The sequence below is a fragment of the Schistocerca nitens genome, chromosome 4 (genome assembly GCF_023898315.1).
Source record: "Schistocerca nitens isolate TAMUIC-IGC-003100 chromosome 4, iqSchNite1.1, whole genome shotgun sequence".
Classification (NCBI taxonomy): domain Eukaryota; kingdom Metazoa; phylum Arthropoda; class Insecta; order Orthoptera; family Acrididae; genus Schistocerca; species Schistocerca nitens.
Genome location: NC_064617.1, coordinates 444,224,789 through 444,248,445, shown reverse-complemented (window position 1 = coordinate 444,248,445; position 23,657 = coordinate 444,224,789).

Sequence of the window (23,657 nt, the reverse complement as noted above, 5' to 3'; positions counted from 1 at the left end):
GACAACAAATTTGTGACCATAGACGTAAAGTAAAGGAGATTTATTCTAATTATTTGGTATAACTGATAAAGCTGAAATAGAAAGTTCTTCACTCACTGACATATTAACAAGGGAATCCGCTATTCTACGATCATTCTGGCTCCTAACTAAACGGCTATTCAAACCGTCTGTTCCAGGCAGATTTGTTTTATAAATCCTAAACGATGCAGGAAAAAAATGCAAAACACTCTTCATTTTGATCCATTTTCAGTGGTACAAATTTTTTATTACAACCGATGTGCAACTTTTAAGTTGAGTATATTTTTTCTGTTTTACGGAGTACTCCAGACTATGTTTGGTTCACATTCTTTTTGCACTTAAAGGTTTGCCTAAAACCCTTTTTACCAAATAAAGACTCGATGCACCCTTCCCTAGAATGAGTTCTTTTAGAAACCGTACTGGCACCGAAACGGAAGACAACAGAGAGAAGGCCGAAATACTGAATTCGGCGGAATAGAAAAGCAGCCATAGTCGCGTAGTAGTGGAAAGGAATCAGCACCAGATGAATTACTTATAAGAGCCTGCAACTATTATTCGAAAGAATTTGCTCTTCTTTTAGCAGCAGTTTGTGGTAAATCGCAGGAGCTAAAATGGTACACAGCGACTGAAAAGAAGGATGTCATTCACATTTTCCAGAATGGCCATAGGACAGATGAACACAATTGTATTCCTATATCGTGGACGTCACTGTGTTGTAACAGTATGAAACAGATTTTATGTTCAAGAATGATGATGTTTTTGAAGAACAAAAATCTCCATAATATTAAAAAAGGATTCCGCAAACACATATCTTGCGAAACTCAGTTGTCTCTGTGACTACATGAGATCAATGGCGCTCCAGACAACGGCGCTCAGGTTGATTCCGTGTCCCTTTACTTCAGGAAGGCATTTGACTCCGTCCCGCACTTACGTCTTGTGAACAATGTAAGAGTTTATCGGGTATCGGACAAGATATGCGGCTGGAGTCAAGACTTCCTTGGAGGTAAAACTCAACACGTCGCTCTTAACGGAATAAAATTGACTAACATAAATGTACTTTCCGGAGTACCACACGGAAGTGTGAGAGGATCTTTCTGTTTACAATGTCTATAAATGATCGAGTAGAAAGGGTCGGATGCTCTTTAGGACCACAGATGATGCGGTTGCCTATAAAAAAGTAGCAACGCAAGTAGACAGTATCGATTTCCAGAAATACCTGCAGAGAATTGATGAAAGGTGCAAGGTCTGACAGTTGAAACTAACGCACTAAACATACATAGGAAAAGAATGACACTGCTGTAGAACTATACTATTAATGATAAACTCCTGGAAACAGTACGCACCGTACAATATCTAGGAGTAAGTGTCCAGAGCGACCTTATTGGAATGATTGCATAAAACAAATGTCGTGAAAAGCAGATGCCAGACTGAGATACTAGGAAAAATCTTCAGGAGATGTAATTCATATGGAAAGTGGCTCGTAAGGCGCTTGTTCGACTGATTCTTGAATATTTTTCATCACTAGAGGATCCTTTATACGTAGGACTGATAGAAGAGATGGAGAAGATCTAACGAAGAGCTGCAAGTTTCGTCACGGCATCGTTTAATCGGCGCAAGAGCATTACCGAGATGCACAACAAACTCAATTGGAGACATTACAAGTGACACCTTGTGTTCTCTGCCTCGTGATGACTGGGTGTTGTGTGATGTCCTTAGGTTATGTTTAAGTAGTTCTAAGTTCTAGGGGACTGATGACCATAGATGTTAAGTCCCATAGTGCTCAGAGCCATTTGAACCTTTTTTTTGACACCTTGTGCATCACTGATACGTTTCGGGAGAGCACGTACGTGATGAGTTACATAACGGCGTAACGACCACGACGACAACATTCGAGAAATTAGGCTTACCGATGCTATCCACGAGTGGAACAGGGTGGAGGGTATCACTTGTGGTATGAGGAATACCCTCCGTTACACACCATCAGGTGTCTTGCGGAGTATGGTGTAGACGCAGTAAGTCAGAAGTACCCTGTGTAATTAGCAAACACAATATGAAAGGGATATCGCTCTTCAAATCACATCAATTGTACATGAAACAATCGTATTTAACTGAAAATACTCAGAATTCTAAGGGTAGTAGAAACATCTAAACATTACTGAATGTTTCGTAATATTGCTTGGTACATTTTGTGCCAGCCAGTCTGCATAGATATGTTTCTTGGATTAGCTGCAACTTTCAGGAGATAACTGACATGGTAATCTGCTGTCACTAACCTAGCTGTCATCTGTAAGAATTGATTAAAAGGCATTTAAATTTTTTGATTGCTACAAATTATGTTATAAAATAGAAATAGAGAACAAGACAGAAATTCTCTAGCACTCAAATGTCACCTCAGTACACAAACTCAGCACGATTTATTTAGATTAACCGGCAGTTTGCAAAAAAAAAAAAAAAAAAAAAAAAAAAAAATTGTTCAAATGTCTCTGAGCGCTATGGAACTTAACATCTGAGGTCATCAGTCGCCTAGAACTTAGAACTACTTAAACCTAACTAACCTAAGGACATCACACACATCCATGCCCGAGGCAGGATTCGAACCTGCGACAGTAGCCGTCGCGCGGTTCCGGACTGAAGCGCCTAGAACCACTAGGCCACTGCGGCCGGCTGCTGTTTGCAGTAGATACCACAATCTATACTTCCTCACACGACTTTAATATGAAAATAATTCGTCTCTTTTGTCAGATTATAGTAGTGACTTTGTCCGCATATCTTATTATGATCTGTTTTTGTGATGAGTGATCTCAAAGTAATGAATGAAACTGCCCCACAGAAGAAACGGATGGATGCGCAAAATATTAGAGCCAGGCGATCATGGATTCCGGTAGCTGTCATAAAATACAAGTAAACAGTAAAAAACAAGTTTATTTGAAAAGCGTCCTGCCAAAGATACTATGTCATTCCCACCAAATCAAAGGTTGGGTTAATGAAGGGTCAGTATGACGCACGTTGTTAATGTGTTCACTAATAAATCTATTAGTACGGCTTATTAGTTTCGTAGCCGGCCGGGGTGGCCAAGCGGTTAAAGGCGCTACAGTCTGGAACCGCGTGACCGCTACGGTCGCAGGTTCGAATCCTGCCTCGGGCATGGATGTGTGTGATGTCCTTAGGTTAGTTAGGTTTAAGTAGTTCTAAGTTCTAGGGGACTGATGACCTTAGAAGTTAAGTCCCATAGTGCTCATAGCCATTTGCACCATTTTATTAGTTTCGTTATACGTAACAACACTGAAATTAACAACACGAGTCAAATCATGCAATGGATTCTAAAAATTGCTATAACGAGCTTACCAAAACGAGCGCGTAACTAGTTTCGCCTGCATTTGATATTGGAAAAATCAGCTTGCACTTTCTGTTTTGTAATGATACTTGTGGTCTGCTCATTGCACATTGCCTTCATTATAATTTCTTACAGGACAACATATCGCAATCGTTTTCGGTAGGAAAATTTCGTGTTTCGCAATGAAAAATACGAAGTTGCATGCATTCTGTGGTATGTAGTCGTATTGTAAATTTTGGCGAAAAACCTAAAGTTCCGAGTAGACATACAAGAAAACCACAAATTTTATTTTCGAAAATTTTTAATGCATATTATCATCTGCAAACTAAAAGTCGCTTCTCAGTTTCGTCGCAACCACATAAGTCTAAATACGAAAGCTGGGTCATCAGTGCAGTTCAGCACTTAGCACTGAAAGCATGTAATTTACGGCACCAACGCAGAGGCAGACAGAATTGCTCCCTGGACGGAAGTTGCCGGTATTTGTACAGCCGTCGAATACTGAGGAATATGTGAAAATTACAAACATAAGAGATTTCGAGCTTTTTGTATAAATGATAAATGCTCAGTAATTGCTGGTGATCGCATCTGGCGATCCGCTGCACACCATCCAGCAACGCTAACCATTACTGCACATCACATTAAACCCTTGTCCTGAAGTAGCCGCGACCCAAACTTCAAAAATTTTCATTGGAGCCAGCTAAAGCATTCTAGATCTAGTGCTAGAATATTCTAGCGTTCGGGTCATCTTGACACATCCGCTTCACTACGATGAGCACCGGAGGAAACCCCTCCCGTCAATGCTCATCTTTTTCTCTCATTCCTTTTTCCGTTACCTGTTTTCCCAGTGCATATAATTTCATGTTTTATTCTGTTCAAAGAAAATATCAATTTTGTTGAAATCATGAGCACATTTAACTTAATACGTGATGATATGAAGCGCGACATAGCGCAACCAGTGATAAGATACTACAGACTGCTCCAACAGAGCGTAGCGCTATGTGAAAAATTGAGAAAGATTATTCCTTGTGTCTTTGTTAAAAAGGATGAAGAGAACTGCTAAGAATTAAGACTGCTACGATTTGAGATTTTGCGGATGTACAGAACGTAATCTCCACAACATACCAGTAGCGACCGCTACTCACGTCGACTGTTGTGTCCGCACACGCTAGTTCCGTTCGCGTCATCCACAGATACATTTGTGTCGCGAATTCAGTGACTGCACAGCAACAACTAAATGGCGTTAACCGCAAGTTTGAATCCGCCGCTTGGAGCGCTGAATATGTTGTTGCCTACTCCTTGGAGTTATAACTTTTGTATTTATGTTTATTCTGTTCCTTGGTTAATGTTTTTGTTGTTTACAAGTTACCAAGAAATAAACCGTTCAAGTATATTCTCAGTGCGTGTTCGAATATTTATTAAGTACGGGTAGCTCTACAAGACGAAAATGTACCCGTCACACTATTGTTGGCAGACATCTTAACAGTTTGGTAACTCAGAGTATTACGTCCGATTGCGGACGAGTTTGTTAACGACTGACTCTCAAATGGGTACATTATTAAGTTTCAGGTAGGCGTCCAACGTTTTCGTCATTTTTTCCTCTAACCCAATTTTCGTATTTAAAAATTTTTATCTGCGGAAATTATGGCGATATGTGATGGATGACGAGTTAAATATAACCTGCACCACGGTCTTTGCTTTTTGAGCAAATCATTTGATCACACAGTTTCATTTCATAAGTACACCTAATTAACAACCCGGTTAACCTCCATGCAGAGTGCCTCAATGGCGTAGATGCGGGCACCCTGCTGCTTATAATCACGAGCAGAGCTGAAAAATGAATACTTTTGCTAAAGTACTACGACTGCCGAATTTAGCTCTCTTGCAGTATAACTTCACACATGAAGCAAAGTAATTCGGATTGCGCTTGAATGAGCGGAACGAGGCTTCAGTGGTAACTTATTGAACTAGATTGAGAAAATTTCTTTGCCGCGCTACGCCCAAAAGAGAGGGAGAGAGAACTTTAACTATTTTACATTTGTATGAAGATATATTAATTATTATTATAGTGATGCAATACACTGAGATGAGGTTGTAACAATGGAAAATTGTACTGATATGCAGGAGGATCTGCAGCGAATTGACGCATGGTGCAGGGAATGGCAATTGAATCTCAATGTAGACAAGTGTAATGTGCTGCTAATACAGAGAAAGAAAGATTCCTTATCATTTATCTACAATATAGCAGGTCAGAAACTCGAAGCAGTTAATTCCATAAATTATCTGGGAGTAGGCATTAGGAGTGATTTAAAATGGAATGATCATATAAAGTTGATCGTCGGTAAAGCAGATGCCAGACTGAGATTCATTGGAAGAATCCTAAGTCAATGCAATCCGAAAACAAAGGAAGTAGGTTACAGTACACTTGTTCGCCCACTGCTTGAATACTGCTCACCAGTGTGGGATCCGTACCAGATTGGGTTGATAGAAGGGATAGAGAAGATCCAACGGAGAGCAGCGCGCTTCGTTACAGGATCATTTAGTAATCGCGAAAGCATTACGGATATGATACATGAACTCCAGTGGAAGACTCTGAAAGAGAGACGCTCAGTAGCTCGGTACGGGCTTTTGTTGCAGTTTCGAGAACATAACTTCACCTGACGTAAACAACAGATGTCTTACTCTACACTTGTAGTTTTAAGGGGAGTTGGAACGCCCTATCCCGACAATGTTAAATTTAATGACTTGGTTTCCCTGTATTTCAGGAACCACTGTAGCGATTGACAAGAAACTTTTACAGGACATTAAACTGTATGTTCTGAGTCTACTTAACGACAATAATTGCATTTCAGCGACTGCTTTTGGAAATACATTTTTTTCATTACACGGTTAAAATTTTGCGAACTTTTGTTTTACGTAATCCTAAATAATTTAATTATACATAACATTATTTTCTTCTTTTAGTTCAGTGGACTAGGATATGTATGTTATTACTCCCTGAAAATTTGGGGGAAAATGCAACAGGAATGTAAATTTTCAGGAACGCCTTCTAAAGTTTCAAAATATATGCTTAATTTTTTTTTTTTTTTTTTTACTTTCAGTCACTCAGAAACACCCTGCACCTTGCTGTACATCATCCTCTTGATCTTTTTCCAAATTTTTTCTTCTTTTCTTTTTTATGGAATTCTTAGTGGCCAACTATGCTGCATACTCTGCTTTATCAATGCGAATCCTGTCCATCTGTTCAAGTTCTCTAATGCAGTTTGCTTCAGGATTAATTCCCATATGCTGTAGCACTTTCACCATACCAGTGTTTCCATCATTAAAAGCAATAATAGCATCACTGGCTCCCCCACTTTAGTGTCTTCATTCCAAGAAAAAACATTTTTTGGCAAGCTAGTCCACATAAGGTTATTGAACGATTCATTGGGATTTTGCAGAGACTTCTTCAATAATACAGGATTTGCCATGTCTCAGTAAATAGGTTTTATGATAACCATGACTGCTGCTGCTATGGAATGTTTACGGCTGTATGAACTATTTGAGTACTGCTCATCACGGTAATTGCACCGTGAATCAGGTCCACGAGGGCAAAGGTGGTGTACTGGTTTTTCATCAGTTGACAGTCTGTGAAAGAAGGTAGCCCATACCGCCTGCTTCATTTTCAACACATCCTCACTATTATTTCTAATGGCCATGTCATAATACTGCAGTAGTTCATCAATCATTTTGTGTCAACCTGCATCTTACGGTTTTATCATCGGAAAGTTTCTTATTTCTCAAACTTTGTTTCAACTTCCTGAACCTGATGCCCGTCCTCTTCTGCACCTGACCAACACATTCCACTTTTATGATAATCTTCTCACCATAAGACTACTATAATGTTATAGGCTTTTGGGTCTCCATCACTTAGTGTAACACACTCACCTTTCGTTCACAGATCGACTAAAAATGTCAATTATTTCAACAGCTTCGTTTGCAGCATCCTTCATTGACTCGCATGTAACAGATTTCACAGCAGCTAGAATAAATCCTGCATACTTGCCAATTTTACAAGGTGGGCGTGGCATATTCATCACGGCACACATTGTTTTGCTGCAATGTGTCTTATGCCAATAGCTCCCAATCCATAAAACCACCTAACATTTGCTTCAAAATAATTATCTTTACATTTATTAGAATTCCAAAATGAAGGAGTATATTTACTACTGGCACAATTAATGATAAGTTTCTTGGCTAGTCCATTTGATACCTTACTGTCTTCATGTCAACTGACTGGCCCTCCACACGTTTTACAACACACACACAATCACCTAACACCCTTGTTAGGAAGTGTAAATCAATCGGAATATACCATAACCCATAATTTACATCACTTCAGTTTTGAGAAAACTGTGTATCACAACGATTTTATTTTAATTTTCGAGGCACTAACGACTGTTTCTATAGATATTGATGCATTTGCCTGTATTTCATTGTCTGTAACTTCACATGCCACATGTTGAACACAATGTTCCCTTTTATTTGAAAATCAATCGCAATGAAATCCACGTTTCTCAAAAACTCTTCGTTTTGGCGTCGTACTTTACTTTTTGAGAGATTTACCAATCTATTCATCATTTTTCCTAGGAAAAACGTTAACATTTCGCTATACAACGCGGGTTTATAGTATGAAAAGATACGATACTGTTATTGACAGTGCTACCACTGCAGGCCGGCCGCAGTGGTCTAGCGGTTCTAGGCGCCCAGTCAGGAACCGCGCGCCTGCTACGGTCGCAGGTTCGAATCCTGCCTCGGGCGCGGATGTGTGTGATGTCCTTAGGTTAGTTAGGTTTAAGTAGTTCTAAGTTCTAGGGGATTTATGACCACAGATGTTCAGTCCCATAGTGCTCAGAGCCATTTGAACCATTTTGCTACCACTGCAAACACGTAATTTAACATTTATAACACATCAATGCACAGCTTTCTACACTACTGGCCATTAAAATTGCTATACCACGAAGATGACGTGCCACAGACGCGAAATTTAACCGACAGGAACAAGATGCTGTGATATGCAAATGATTAGCTTTCCAGAGCATTCACACAAGGTTGGCGCCGGTGGCGACACCTACAACGTGCTGACATGAGGAACGTTTCCACAAATTTCTCATACACAAACAGCAGTTGACCGGCGTTGCCTGGTGAAACGTTGTTGTGATGCCTCGTCTAAGGAGGAGAAATGCGTACCATCACGTTTCCGACTTTGATAATGGTCGGATTGTAGTATCGCGATTGCGGTTTATCGTATCGCGACATTGCTGCTCGCGTTGGTCTAGATCCAATGACTGTTAGCAGAATATGGAGTCGGTGGGTTCAGGAGGGTAATACCGGACGCCGTGCTCAATCCCAACGGCCTCGTATCACTAGCAGTCGAGATGACAGGCATCTTATCCGCTTGGCTGTAACGGATCGTGCAGCCACGTCTCGATCCCTGAGTCAACAGATGGGGACGTTTGCAAGACGACAACCATCTGCACGAACAGTTCGATGACGTTAGCAGCAGCATGGACTATCAGCTCGGAGACCATGGCTGCGGTTACCCTTGACGCTGCATCACAGACAGGAGCACATGCGATGGTGTACTCAACGACGAACCTGGGTGCACGAATGGCAAAACGTCAGTTTTTCGGATGAATCCAGGTTCTATTTACAGCATCGTGATGGTCGCATCCGTGTTTGGCGACATCGCGGTGAACGCACGTAGGATGCGTGTATTCGTCATCGCCATACTGGCGTATCACCCGGCGTGATGGTATGGGGTGCCATTGGCTACACGTCTCGGTCACCTCTAGTTCGCATTGACGGCACTTTCAACAGTGGACGTTACATTTCAGATGTGTTACTACCTGTGACTCTACCCTTCATTCGATCCCTAGGAAGCCCTACATTTCAGCAGGATAATGCACGACCGCATGTTGCATGTCCTGTACGGGCATTTCTGGATACAGAAAATGTTCGACTGCTGCCCTGGCCAGCACATTCCCCAGATCTTTCACCAATTGACAACGTCTGGTCAATGGTGGCCGAGCAACTGGCTCGTCACAATGCGCCAGTCACTACTCTTGATGACTTGTGGTATCGTGTTGAAGCTGTATGGGCAGCTGTACCTGTACACTCCATCCAAGCTCTGTTTGACTCAATGCCCAGGCGTATCAAGGCCGTTATTACGGCCAAAGGTGGCTGTTCGGTGTCCGGACATTTGCCACACCGGACATTTGCCACATCGGACATTTGCCACGGTTTTACCTGCTCCGAAGGGTCGGGTCCCTTGCCCCCCCCCTCTCCTCCTCCTCACCCGGCCGCCCAGTTTGCTTTCGAAGTTCCGAACGTGACATCAGTATGGAAGATATTACAACAAACAAGGGCAGGCCTCCTGCTCATTACATAGGTTACGTGTATCGTAAACAGAGGGAATCTAAAGAAGGTGTTGTTACATGGATGTGTTTACCCCGAAAAGCGGATCATTGCAAGGAAAGCTGCTTTCGAGGAACGCAGAAGTGTTGAGCGTATTAGAAGATCTCTGTGGGCCACCTGACGATGCAGCTCTGAAAGTGAGAAAGCAAGTGGAAAGGGCGGAGACAAGGTCTCGAGAAGAAACTACACGGTTATCGGAGATATACGCGGATGAAATGGGAAATCTACATAATACAGTTTGTGACTTTGTTACAGTGATGCCTAATTCAGAATCTATGAGGAGAACCATGCGTCGTCGACGGAGTCAAGAGCGGGGGAACCAACAACAGCCTAAGAACTCTTATGAAATTGATCTTCACGAAGATCTATTAAAAATGGGAGATGGCAGTAGTTTTCTTCTGGAAGACGATCGATTAGAGGCGAGAATAATGATTTTTAGTGGAAGCAAAGGAAAAGAAATTTTACAAACGTGTGCCCATTTTTCTATGGATGGAACATTTAAGAGATGCAGCAAGCAGTTTGTACAGACCTTCACCATACACGTAGACTTAGGAGGCCCGATTAAAGAAACAAACATTCTTCCTATTGTATTTGCACTGCTCCCTAATAAGAAGAAAGACACATATGTTCGTCTGTTTCGTCTGATAAAACAGTGTCTGAGTGGTGTCCTAAACAAGTAAAGGTGGACTTTGAGGCAGCTGCGATATCGACCATTCGTCAAGTTTCTCCCACAACTGAAATATATGGATTCTATTTCCATATGAAGAAGATTTTATGGAGAAGAATTAAAGTTCTCGGTCTAACTGAGGAGTACCGCTAGAACGAGGATTTAAGACTTCACGTCAGCGTGTGTGCAGCGCTGGTAGTTGTAAAACCGGAGGACGTAAGCAATGGATGGATTGAGATTCATGCAGAAGCTCCTGATAACGGAAGGTTCTCTCATTTTCTTGACTACTTTGTGGATAACTGGCTAGAGAATGAGGATATCGCAATAGAAATGTGGTACTGCTACGGAAAAAGGCACCGAACGACGAATGCTGTTGAAGTGTGGCAAAACAAAATAAATAGTATTATTTGAAACCCTCACCCTAGAATCAACTATTTGGTGGAGTGCTTGAAAAAGGAAGCAGAGCTCACAAACTGTATGTACATGAAATTGGAAATGAGTCTTGAAGGTTAGAAGAGGAAGAAGAAGTACTTGCAGCTGGACGACGGGATAGAGAGAATCGTAAAGAATTATGAAGAGACTGGCAACATTAGGCCTTGCTTGAAAGCCATTGCCAATATTCAGAAACTGGACTAAAATACGTTAAAAATGTATTAAAAGCTATGAAGACCACTGATTCCTCGCAGATTACTAAGATAAAATTATTAAAACATTGAAGCAGCATTATCGGAGCTAATATTAAGTTGTAATTGTAAATAGAGTGTACATTAGTTCAGCGTGTTTAGGCTGATTTTACAAACGCCAGAATGGTAGATGGTCATTTATCATTTTCACGGTCCAAAGCCTGTGCAAAGTGTGAAGCGAATCAGCCTTTAATGTAAAAATTAAAAAGTGTTTCAAGCCTCACAAAAGTATCCCTATTGTTATCACGTTAAAATAACTTTTTTCTACCTTCCAATATTATGGCCATACTATTAAATGATTGTGAGTTCTAAAATAATTTTCTGAAGCTTCAGAATCGCAACTATCACCTAAAATATCATGGTTTGTTAAACTGATACTATACGCTTTTGTGAAAGAAAATGGGAACTTAACCTTTGAATTGCACCTAAAATTGACATCCCAAAACTGATCTGATCCTAAGGTTGACAATTTTGGCACCTCAAATATTTTTTATTTAAGTTTAGCTGCAAACATTTATAGTAGATGTAAATCTACTGAAGTACATTTAAATGTAGTACTTTAAAAATTAAAACTTCTTACTAAATTGTTGATTATCTTTAAACAGGTCAGAAAAGCAAGGAGCTTACTACTGAAAATTAATTGTTACTAAAGAACATCAGAATCAAATGTATTAGACCTACTTTTCTTATACATTAGAGACTTTTTGAAAAGATATTTGATCATTTCCTCTGTCACTGACAGTGTAATTTCAATTGCTTTGCAACACCAGGGATATCTACTCCTGAATTATGTTTCCAGCTGTTCTCATTTCGAATTCTGGAATATTTACTTCGTCTTCTTTGGTGAAGGAATTTCGGAAAATGCATTTACTAACTTCACTTTAGTGGCACTGTCTACAGTAACATTACCATCGCTGTCGCGCAGTAAAGGTACTTACTGAGCCTTTCCGCTGGTTTACTTAACATGGGACCAGTATCTCTTTGGATTTTCCGCCACATTTCTAGAGCAAGCTTCGTTGTGGAAGCTATTAAATGCATCTCGCATTGAAATCCGCACCAAATTTCGAGCCTCAGTAAAACTTCACCAATCTTGGAGATTTTGCGTTCGTCTAAATTATACGTGCCTTTTGCGGTGCTCCTGCAACAGCTTTCTGCCGTGTTTTGTGTACCATGGGGGATCAGTTCCGTCTCTTATTAATTTATTTGGTATGAATATCTCTAGTGCTGTTGATACTATTTCTTTGAACTTAAGCCACATATGGTCTTAATTTACATAGTTTGGAAGGATTGGAGACTACCTCTTGGAAAGACGTCACCCGAATGTTTAGCTGCTTTTATAAGTAGATATATTTCGCGTTTAGTTTTGGTGAATTTTTTTGTTACGGAAGTGAGCCTCGCTACGACAGCGTGTTCACTAATTCCTGTATCCGTCGTGATGCTCAGGATTATTTGTGGCTAAGAGTTCAAGTGTGTTTTCGTAACCATTTACAAATGGTTCAAATGGCTCTGAGCACTATGGGACTTAACATCTGTGGTCATCAGTCCCCTGGAACTTAGAACTACTTAAACCTAACTGACCAAAGGACATCACATACATCCATGCCCGAGGCACGATTCGAACCTGCGACCGTAGCAGTCGCGCGGTTCCGGACTGAGCGCCTAGAACAGCGAGACTACCGCCGCCGGCGTAACCATTTACAATTTGAATGGCCTTGTCAACTAATTGTTAAAAATAATTTTTAAAAAAGCATTTAGAACAATTACGGAAGTTGTTTTCTATTTACAATAGGGTATGAAAATGTATTTTTGTCTGTCCGCAGCTCGTGGTCGTGCGGTAGCGTTCTCGCTTCCCGCCCCAGGGTTCCCGGGTTCGATTCCCGGCGGGGTCATGGATTTTCTCTGCCTCGTGATGACTAGGTGTTGTGTGATGTCCTTAGGTTAGTTAGGTTTAAGTAGTTCTAAGTTCTAGGGGACTGATGACCATAGATGTTTAGTCCCATAGTGCTCAGAGCCATTTTGTATTTTTGTCAACATGCGGAATGTAGATTGAAGTAACTGTCAACTATAATTGTATGAGTAGGGTACCTATTTGTGATGAGATTCAAGTTTTCCTTTCTTTGAAGTGTTCAGCAAGTGTTTCATGTGAGACAGTGGGTCGGTAAAAGGAGCCAGTTATTAATTTATTCCGGTTGTCGAATATAACCTCTGCCCATACTAAGTCACAGGAATTATCTGCTTCAAAATCGATTGTGAGCTTACATTATTTTTCCTTAACCCTTTGTTGCCTGACGGTACTTAAAAGTACCAGTAAGTTTTGACTCTCATTATTTTCTCATGGTGCAGTTTCGTGATCTGAGAGCCTGTCGGTACGTAACAGTAACTCTGATCTACTGTTTCATAGATGTTATTGTGCAATGCACAGACCTCTCTGGCGGTCAGAGCTTGAAATTGTTTTTCGCGCGTTGCTGTGAAAACAGAAGATTGTATGTACTTGTTTCTATGGTGTTGCCTGAATTTGTGCGCAGTTTATTGAAACTTCCGTTGAGTTTTCCATTGTACGTACTTACCTTCTTTGTTTTTTTATAATAGTTTGAAGCATTAAGTTACAAGTGAATGAGATAAAGTGGAAAATATAAGGCGGACTTATTAGTACCGTCAGGTTGTGCGAACACTTTATTGTAGCAATAATGCGTTACCTCTCACTAGTTGTTCTGTTCACTTTTTCTCACACAGAAATCGGTAAATACATTTGCCTGTGGAACAATTAGAACAAACAGGAAAGGTTTGCCAGGGAATTTACCTAAAGAAAAATGTCTAAATCAAATCACAGAGAGTCGTCTTTAGACCTAACAGTATTTCAATGGAAGGAAAATGAAGTAGTGTATTTTGCGTCAAACTTCCATGGCACTGAATAGAGCACAGTGACAAGAAAACAGAAAGATGGAACTAGTATGACTATACCATGCCCAGTTATTGTATGTGATTACAATAAAAACATGGGTGGTGTGGATCATGCAGACAGATTACGTTCAACTTATGGTCTTGACAAGCGATCAAAGAAATGGTGACACCGTCTCTTCTGGGGAGCAATACAAATTGTTTTTGTCAATGTTTACATCATTTTCAGTGATCTATATGGGGCACTGCAACTGCTGGAATTCAGGCGTGCTGTGGCACTAGGGCTAATGAATGAACAGCAAGTGCCAAATCTCAAAAAGAGAAACTCTGGTAAAGATGAAATAACTCTCCCAAAGAGAAGGAAGGATAACTTTTCTGTTCCGAAGGATGTATGTCTTGGCAACCGAGGAAACCATTTTGTAGTGTTCAGTTGTAAAAGAGGACGATGCGAAATGTGTGTGAAAAATAAAATTCAGTCGAGACCACATTCACAATGTAGTACATGTAAAGTGTATTTGTGCTGCAATGAGAAAAAGAACTGTTTCCTACAATTTCATGAGGTATCACTAAATATGTGATATGTATATACTGTCAAAAATGTATAGCTAAGTTACTATGTATTGTGAAGCTGCTCTAGAATAAATTTATGCGAAATTTAAAAAAAAATTCAGAAATATCATATTTCTGTTAATTAATCTTCTAATGTAAAAATATTTAATATTTATGTGGAATAAAGTACAAGTTATAAAAATTGGAGCATTTTTCTGCACATGTTGTGATTCTGTCCATGGAGTCTGACGGTACTTCTGAGTACCAGGAGAGAAAAACGTTGTGAAAAATAAAATAAAATTTTACAAAAAATCCTACCGTCATTTGAGGCCACAATAGCATAAATTCTGCAAAGAAAATGTTAAAAAGTAAATCTTTTCTTATGTCAGGAAACAAAGGGTTAAGTTGTCCTTCTTGTTTCTGTTGTAGTGCAGATAATAACAATTACGGCTTTTCCCTCCAGAACCTAAGATGCTTTCTCTGTGACCCTGTGAATACCAGAGCTAAACAATGTAGAACAACAATATACATTACAAGCGTAGTATTCTGTATTACTTCATTTCCTTATTTCTAACATTTTAAAATTGTAAGTCGACTTTAGATGACATGTCAATCATAGATGTTCTTATCTCTATTTAGTGAACGTGTTTTCAGTTACGTTTTGAACACTGTCCCGCTACACTTCATTAACTAATGTTTTTAGAGAGTAAATTAATATGGAGTACGTCGTTCTTCTTTTCAAACATTCACAAACCCATTTATTCTTTCCCTATTGTCTTTTGGGTATGCAGTTGTACTAATTAAAGTAGGCACAAATGCAGTGATCAAAAAGAAATGATTAGCGTACATTCGCATTCTCGTTTCATCGTGAAAGGAAGCTACCGTATAGACAGAGGAATCTATATTTATACTTGGCAGAACTAAAAACATGCTGACATAATCGTCGGTATTGCTTTCGTTTCCCAAAAGTTATAAATATTTCGATTTCGGAAAAGATGCTCTGTATTTGGCCAAGATGTCGAAGAAGAAGGTCCGTTACGTACTGGTTTATCGAGTAAGATGTGGAGACGGCGGTTTGAAAGCGGACAGAGGTAGTGCGGGGAAGGGCATCCCTTACCTGAGGGATCGCTACTCAAGCTACCTGGCGAAGGGGCAAGTGTGGCAAATGTCCGGTGTGGCAAATGTCCGGTGTGGCAAATGTCCGGTGTGGCAAATGTTCGGCATTCGGCTGTTCTGGGTACTGATTTCTCAGGATCTATGCACCCAAATTGCGTGAAAATGTAATCACATGTCAGTTCTAGTATAGTATATTTATCCAATGAATACCCGTTTATCATCTGCATCTCTTCTTGGTGTAGCACTTTTAATGGCCAGTAGTGTATATAAAAAAATACCGATTTTATTAGATCTTAAAGTAATGCAACCCGTGTTGATTATATTTAAAAAAATAAAATAAAATACTCCCCGTGTGAGTTTATTATATTCGGAAAAATGCAAATTTTATGAAATAAAAATCCAAAAATGTGAAATTTTTTTCCCTTCAACTCACCTTAAATTTACCAGTGAGGTCATTTAGATGATCTCGTATGGTCCCTGACAATTCGTTGAGAACCTTTTTGTTTAGCCGTTTGGGGTATAAGTGTTTCCTAGAAACACCTACTGCCCTATTTTTAACGCAATAGCTTATTTGCACATTACCCAACAAGTTCCTTATCTTTCAATGCTCTAGTGTTGGCACGTTTTACCATTTGCACACCTTTTATTAACCGTGTTGTAAATTATATTACTGGTTCACCTGGTGTCTTTTATTACGATTGAATCACATCAAAAAGTGACGGTATTTTTCACCCGTACACTTCTTCGTATGGTGAAAGACCTGTTCTTATGTGACCTTTTTAATTTTATGTACTGACTACAAAAATTAAATAGGTACCCTAGACCATATGTGCCTGTTCATGTGATGGATTACCAGTCTCGGTATTGTGTATGGAACTCTTTCCATGCGTCCATTCGCCTGCATATGGAATGGACTGGTATGTAACTTCCTGAGTCGCAATAAACGGTATAACTGTCTCATTACATTGGTCACATAATAAGTCTCTTGATCCATGATTATGCTCTCACTAGATAACTCCAAAAAATGATCCATTATAAGTATTTGTTGCAGCTGGTATTCGTCTGAATGATCCTAACACATCAAGCCCTATCATTTTAAATGCTTTTTCGGACATGGGATGCAGATTTTGACATACTGCTCTACATCACTAAGCCATGTTTCTAATCGAAACTTTCCTGCAATTCGTTTATCAGTTGTCCTCCTACCACCATGACCTGATAATGTATGTTAAGTATCTGTGATAACACTTCGGTTCTGGTGTTGCGTGAACTGCGACACGCAGACGACAAGCTGATATCAGTTTTTTCTCCAGTTTATGAAATGATTGATGACATCCTGCTGTCTATTGTAATTTAAATTCCTTCCAAAGTAACTGTGCTAATGGCTGTACAGCTTCAGCAAACGTCTTTGCCAATTTACGATAATCGTTACATCTTAACATATTATAAACGTGAACGTCTGTGTGTAGTATATTTGTTAATATACATTAATTCATACCCTGAATTAATGTATCATAGGAGTAGGAGATCAAAGGGGTAGAAGTGTACGTGAAGAAAGTACTGTAGCCCAAAAAGCGCGAATACCCATACTTAGCTCTTCCAGTCTGAGAATAATTTAGTGACTCGCAACAAACTTTACACATAACATGATACCTTAATGAAGCTTTTCCTTGCTGCCAAAACCAAACAGTATTGAAAGGAAAAATGTCTATCACTTCCTGCATTTTTCGCTGTTCGTGCAATAATACTGCCGAATGAAGCATGACGTAATTTATTACGTATTTAACACTAATTTTATTTGCGATACATTTTATATACGGTACTCACACATACCACTAAATGTACTAGGAATACTATATCACTGAACGACAGACACATCAGAAGTTACAATGTCATGAGTAATGAGATGCGTGAAAAACTGCCTCATCATGTATGTTTAAATTTTTTACTTACTTGATATTAACTCTATTTACATCACTTTTCACAGACATTAGCCACAAATACAATTGGATGTACCTCCAAAATTATATTATATTATTACCGATAGGTCAGGAGATACGAAGTCATAAACAATGAGCTGCGTTGAAATGAAACAGCAAGGCGACATTCGCTAAAGACAAAGCAGAAATATGTGTACAAGTACTTGAAATACTTGTATGTTAAATACAAATGAAATATATTTGAAATGTGATTTATGTGGACAAAGCCACAGGTAAGAAACTCATCCTTAACCCCTGGAACGATTTCAAACAAATTTGGTACATATATAAGTTACGATCTGGAAAGCAATACTGTGATGGTAAGAATATTCAGCCTTCTATTGCGGTGAGAGAAGTGTAGGGGGGAGGAGATTTACAGGCAGAGAGGAAACTGACAGCTAAAGGGAGGAGGACGAAATTGACAAGGAGAAGGGAGGGGAGGAGATGTACCGAGAAAGATAAGTAGAGGAAATGTACTCAAACACCAGAGAGAAGGAGATGAACAGCATGAGAGGGGAGAAGGAGATGGAAAGGGAGAGGTGGCTGAGGGCATGGACGAAGGACAGGGAGGAAGAGTTGAGGAGAGAGTGAGGAGGAGTAGTTGGACAGAGAGAAGGCAGGAGGAGATCGACAGAGAAGGTGGACATACAGAAAGTGTGGAGGAAATGGAAGAAGAAGGGAGAGGGGGAAAGAGGAGTTGGACACAAAGAGGGTCAATGGGCCAATGGAGGAGGAAGCTAAGAGAAGAATGAAATAATTATGTTCTCGGGTATCTTACGTTTATTGCTTTCTGCACCCTGCACATTACCCTGGGTTAAACAAGTAATGACAAAAACGGTTATTCCAATCTTCTATTAAACCATCCCCTCCTTTGGCCACTCTCTATCCGTCTCTTCAATTACTCCCTCTCTGGCCATCTCTTCCACACACTCTTTCTGTCCACCTACTCCATCCTCACTCTTTCTTCACCTCTTACTGTCCTGTCTCTCTCTTTACTCCTCCTTCCTCTCTCGATGTCCAACTCCTATTGTCCCTTTTCCTGTCCATCTTCACCTCCACCCTCTCCGTTTCCTCCAAACACCTCCTTCTGTCCTTCCCTCCTCCTCCCTGTCTGTGTCTATCGCATCCTTTCCCGTTTCTGTCTGTCCATTTCCATCTCCCACATTCTCTCTCCACGTTACCACCTTCACCCCCATAGGAGGCTGCTGGTTCTTATCCCCACAGTATTTCTTTCCAGGTCATGTAAAATGTATACAAAATTTAGTTGGAATCATTCCATGAGCTTAGGATGACTTTTTAACCCGTTGTTTTGCCGGAGTGCACATATGTTAAACATATCTAAAATGTATTTTACATATTTTAGATTATAAAAAGTCATATTTAACCTGTATCTCTAGCGAATATCTCTCTGCAGTTACACTTTTGCACAGCTCATTGTTTACGTCGTATCTCTTAATCTATCTGGTGTATAATGGTATCATTTTTCAGGATCATACAGTGGCATAGTTGGCTATTGAATGCAAAATGTGTCGTGAATAGAGTTAGTAATAAAGAAGTAATAAATGAAAATGACATGTGTGGTGTAGCTAATGTGACGCACCATGTGTTTATGACGTCATGTCTCCTGAAATGTGTGTCGTACAATGGTATATCTTTCTAGGTACATTCAGGGACATATTTAGTTACTGTCTGCAAAATGCGTTGCACATAGAGTTAGTATTAATGAAGTACTAAATTAATACGTCATTCATGACCCTGCAGTTTCTCACACATCTCAAAGCAGTTTCTCACGAATATCAGTATTTATGTCATATCTTGAGAATTCTTGGTCGTAGAAGGATTTTTTCTTTTCTTTTCTTTATTTTTCCTTTTTTTTGCATAGGCACATTCAGCGGAATTTGGTGACACTGTATGACAAAAGTGTTGCTTCGTGTGGCAGTATTACTGCATGAACAGCGAAAAGTAGTAAGCAATAAACTTCCTTCCTTTCATCATTTTGTGTGGATTGTCAGTGAGAAACAACTTTATTTAATGTTTGATATTCTGTTTAATTTTCCTTGCAAGACACTAAGTGCTCCCATTCTCAGATACTGGATGAATGATGTATGGGTATTCGTGCGTCTTTAGTTATACCTCCTTTTCAGCCCGACCCTCACCCCTTTGATAGATAAATAGTTAGGGAGTAGCCTATGTGTTACTTCAAGCTGTAAGCTATAAAAAAAACAGATCGTTGTACAACATATAGTTCAGCACATATGACTTTAAATGCTGGATTGTGTGAAAAGCGGTCGCATTTCGTATGACGTTTAAATTTATTACTTGTTTACTACTAACTCCACTGACCTCAAATTTCACACATTGGACATACCTGCACAATTATATCACTGCACAACACATAGTTCAGGAGATGCAACGTCATAAACACTAATCTGCAGTGAAAGGAAATGGCAGTCCAAAATTCTCTACAGATATATGTGCAGTACAACTACAAATACATGTGAAATTCGGTAAATACATGTGAATCAGATTTGACATGTGCATATGTGAGCAAAGCCGCTGGAACGATTTCTATGAAACTTTGTAGACTTATCAGTTTCGATCTGGAAATAAATACCGAGGGAGTAAGAAGAAACAACCTCCAAGTTAAAAGGGAAGGATATATGACAGATACAGGTGAATCCGTCGTATCAGGTCTCCCCACCTCACATAAATCAGCTGTAGGTCAGCACAGACAAAATGTTTAGGCAGGGAGTTACTTGGCAGTCTACATGGCCGTATTCTTCTCCCATTTTTCTAGTTCCCAACGCGAAAGATGGTGTACATCTCTGTTGGACTAGTGTGCGTTAAATAAGAAGTTAGTTCGTCAGCCGATACCCATACCCGATCCGCACACCTCTTACGGATGCAAAGATTTTTACTGTACACGGCAGCCTAAATCAGGCTTATTGTCAGATTCCTCTAGCTGAAGACTCTAAATCTGTAAAGGTTTTAAGCACTGACTAGAATCTCTGTGAACACAACAGGGTTTCGCCTGAGTTGTCGGCAGGGGCTGCGGTGTTGTCCAGGATTTTAGACAAGATTTTCTCTGATCTCAGATTTCGAAGTGTTTTTCAGTATCTGGACGACCTCATCATGGTTCAAATGGTTCTAAGCACTAGGGGGCTTAACATCTGAGATCATCAGTCGAATAGACTTAGAACTACTTAAACCTAACCTAAGGACATCACACACATCCATGCCAGAGGCAGGATTCGAACCTGCGACCGTAGCAGCAGCGCGCTTCTTGACTAAAGCTCCTAGAACCGCTCGGCCACAGCGGCCGGCACCTAAATATGTTCAACGACTGTTTCTATGACCATATGAAAAATAGTAGGGAAGTACTAAAGCGTCCTTATTGAACATATTAGGGAAGTAGTAGAGCGTCTTCACTAGACTGGATTCAATATCAAACCACCGAAGATTAAGTTCCACTTAGTTTCCGCTAATGGTGTCAGGATGTATCAGAGCTGTACTATAGCTATTCAGACATAAAAGGAGCAGTACAATTTGTAGGCATTTTTTCAAAAAAATTATTTCTTATTTCGCACAACTGGAGGCACCAAAATGATCCCAGAAAAATAGGAGAAAATTCGAGTGGGATGCTTTGCAAGACGCGACAATCTGAAGCCAGAAAACTGCATTGGCCAATGCAACAGTGTTGGCAATGCCCCATTTCAATAAGAAGCTCATCGTCGATACACTTGCATCAGTGGCAGGGGACACAACACTGCTTTTAAGGAGGATAATGGTGTAAGGCTTAAGCATTGTAAGCCCTCTCGCCCCTTGACGTTAAGTACTTCGTATATGATTTACAGGCCTTGGCTTTATTATTCGGCATTGGAAAGTTAAATATTTATTTGGAACATTGCCCATTCATGTTAGAAGCTGATAACCAGGCCCTTAACTTGGTTCTAGCGATACCAAGACGTACTGCACGTGTGAGCTTCTTTCTAAAGATATTGGGGAGTAGTAGCATGCTGATCCGGAGTTGGACTTCCAGAAGGAAAACATCAAGAAAGTGGCAGCTGTAAAGCCACATTTTCTAAAACGTAACGTCTTATGTTGTACCGAGTGGGGTAGTCACAGGGATAAAATAGTTTCACCTACATACCTGACAGCTCTGGTCTTTAAATATTCTTATGAAGCCTCAATAACTGGAAAGTTAAGGAACAATTGTATATGGAAGGGAATGGACAAACAAATTAAGGAATTAGTGCTCAGCTCTGAGACGTGTGCCGCAAGCAAACCAGTAATTAACACTTGGCAGGGATTTTTGACATCTGAGGTAGTTAATCAGTCTGTGGAAAGAATGTATGTTGCTGTCATCCATTAATTTATCTCCTGTACCAACCTCTTCATCTCACTTGAAACCTACGTCTCCATTTATTTGCAAGATATTTTCCAATCTCTGTCCTCCCCTACATATTTACCCCCTAGAGCCCCCTCTAGTACCATAGATGTCTCAGTACATGTGCTATCATCCTGTCTCTTCTTCGTACCAGTGTTTCCCAGATATTCCTGTACCTGTCGATTCTGCAGAGAACCTTACCTTATCAGTCCATCTCACTTTCAACAATCTTCTGTGGCACCATATCTCAAATACTGCGATTCTCACCTGTCCATGTTTCACTACCGTACAGTGCCGGGCTTCAAACGTATATTCTCAGTAATTTCCTCTTCATATTGAGGCAATGTTTTATACCTGTAGGCTTCTCTCGGCCAGGAATGCCGTTTTGGGAAGTACTAGCCTGCTTTTTATGTCCTCCTAGCTTTGCCATAAGTGATTACGAGCTGATCCTGTAATTCTTCTTCCCTGTCACTGAGGATAGTAATGTTGTCACCAGGCCCGCCTTGTTAGCCGTGCGATCTAAGGGCTTTCCGGACTGGGAAGGAGCACCTGAACCCTGGCACAAATCCACCCGGTGGACTTGTGTCGAGGTCCGGTGAGCTGGCGAGTCTGTGGATGGTTTTTAGGCGATTTTCCATCTGCCTTTGCCAATGCGGGCTGGTTCCCCTTATTCCGCCTCAGCTACACTACGTTGGCGAATGCTGCGCGAACAAGTTCTTCACGTACGCGTACACCACGCTTACTCTACCACGCAAACATAGCGGTTACACTTGTCTGGTATGAGACGTTCCCTGGGAGGGTGGAGGGGGGGTGGTTCCGCGGGGGGCCGAACCACACAATAACCCTGAAAGAGTTGTTTGGTGTGGGGCGACAGAGGGGTGAAGTGGACTGCGGTAATCTTCGTGGGGTTGTGGACCACTGCAGCTGCGGCAGCGATGGAGCCTCTCCATCATTTCTAGGCCCCCAGTTAACATACAATACAATACAATGTTGTCACCAAATATTATCATAGATATCCTTTCCCCTTTAATTTTAATTTCACCCTGGAGCTTCTCTTTCATTTCCCTCACAGCTTCTTGGATGTCTCTTGGCTGTTGTGCATATTTTATGTTAACCTGTTTTCCCTATAGCGTATCCTATTTTACTCAAAATTACGAACATCTAGCACTATTTGCATTGTTGAACCCTTCCTCCGGGTCGCAAATATTTTGAACGTGTTTTGGTTTTTCTTTAGTCCTGCTTCCATAATCAATCGCAACATCAGAATTGCCTCTCTGGAGCCTTTATCTTTCCTAAAGCCAAATTGATCGTTATCTAACACATTCGCAATTTTATTTTCCGTTCTTCTGTATATTATTCTTGTCAGCAATTTGAATGTATTGACTGATAAGCTGACTGTGCGATAATTCTCGCACTTTTCAGCCCCTGCAGTCTTCGGAATGGTGTGCATTTTCCCAAACGTCAGAAGGTATATCACCAGACTCATACAGTCTGCACACCAATTTGCATAGTCGTTGTGTTGCTACTTTTTAGAGATATCCATTTCTCTTCAACTGATCTATCTACTGAGCTG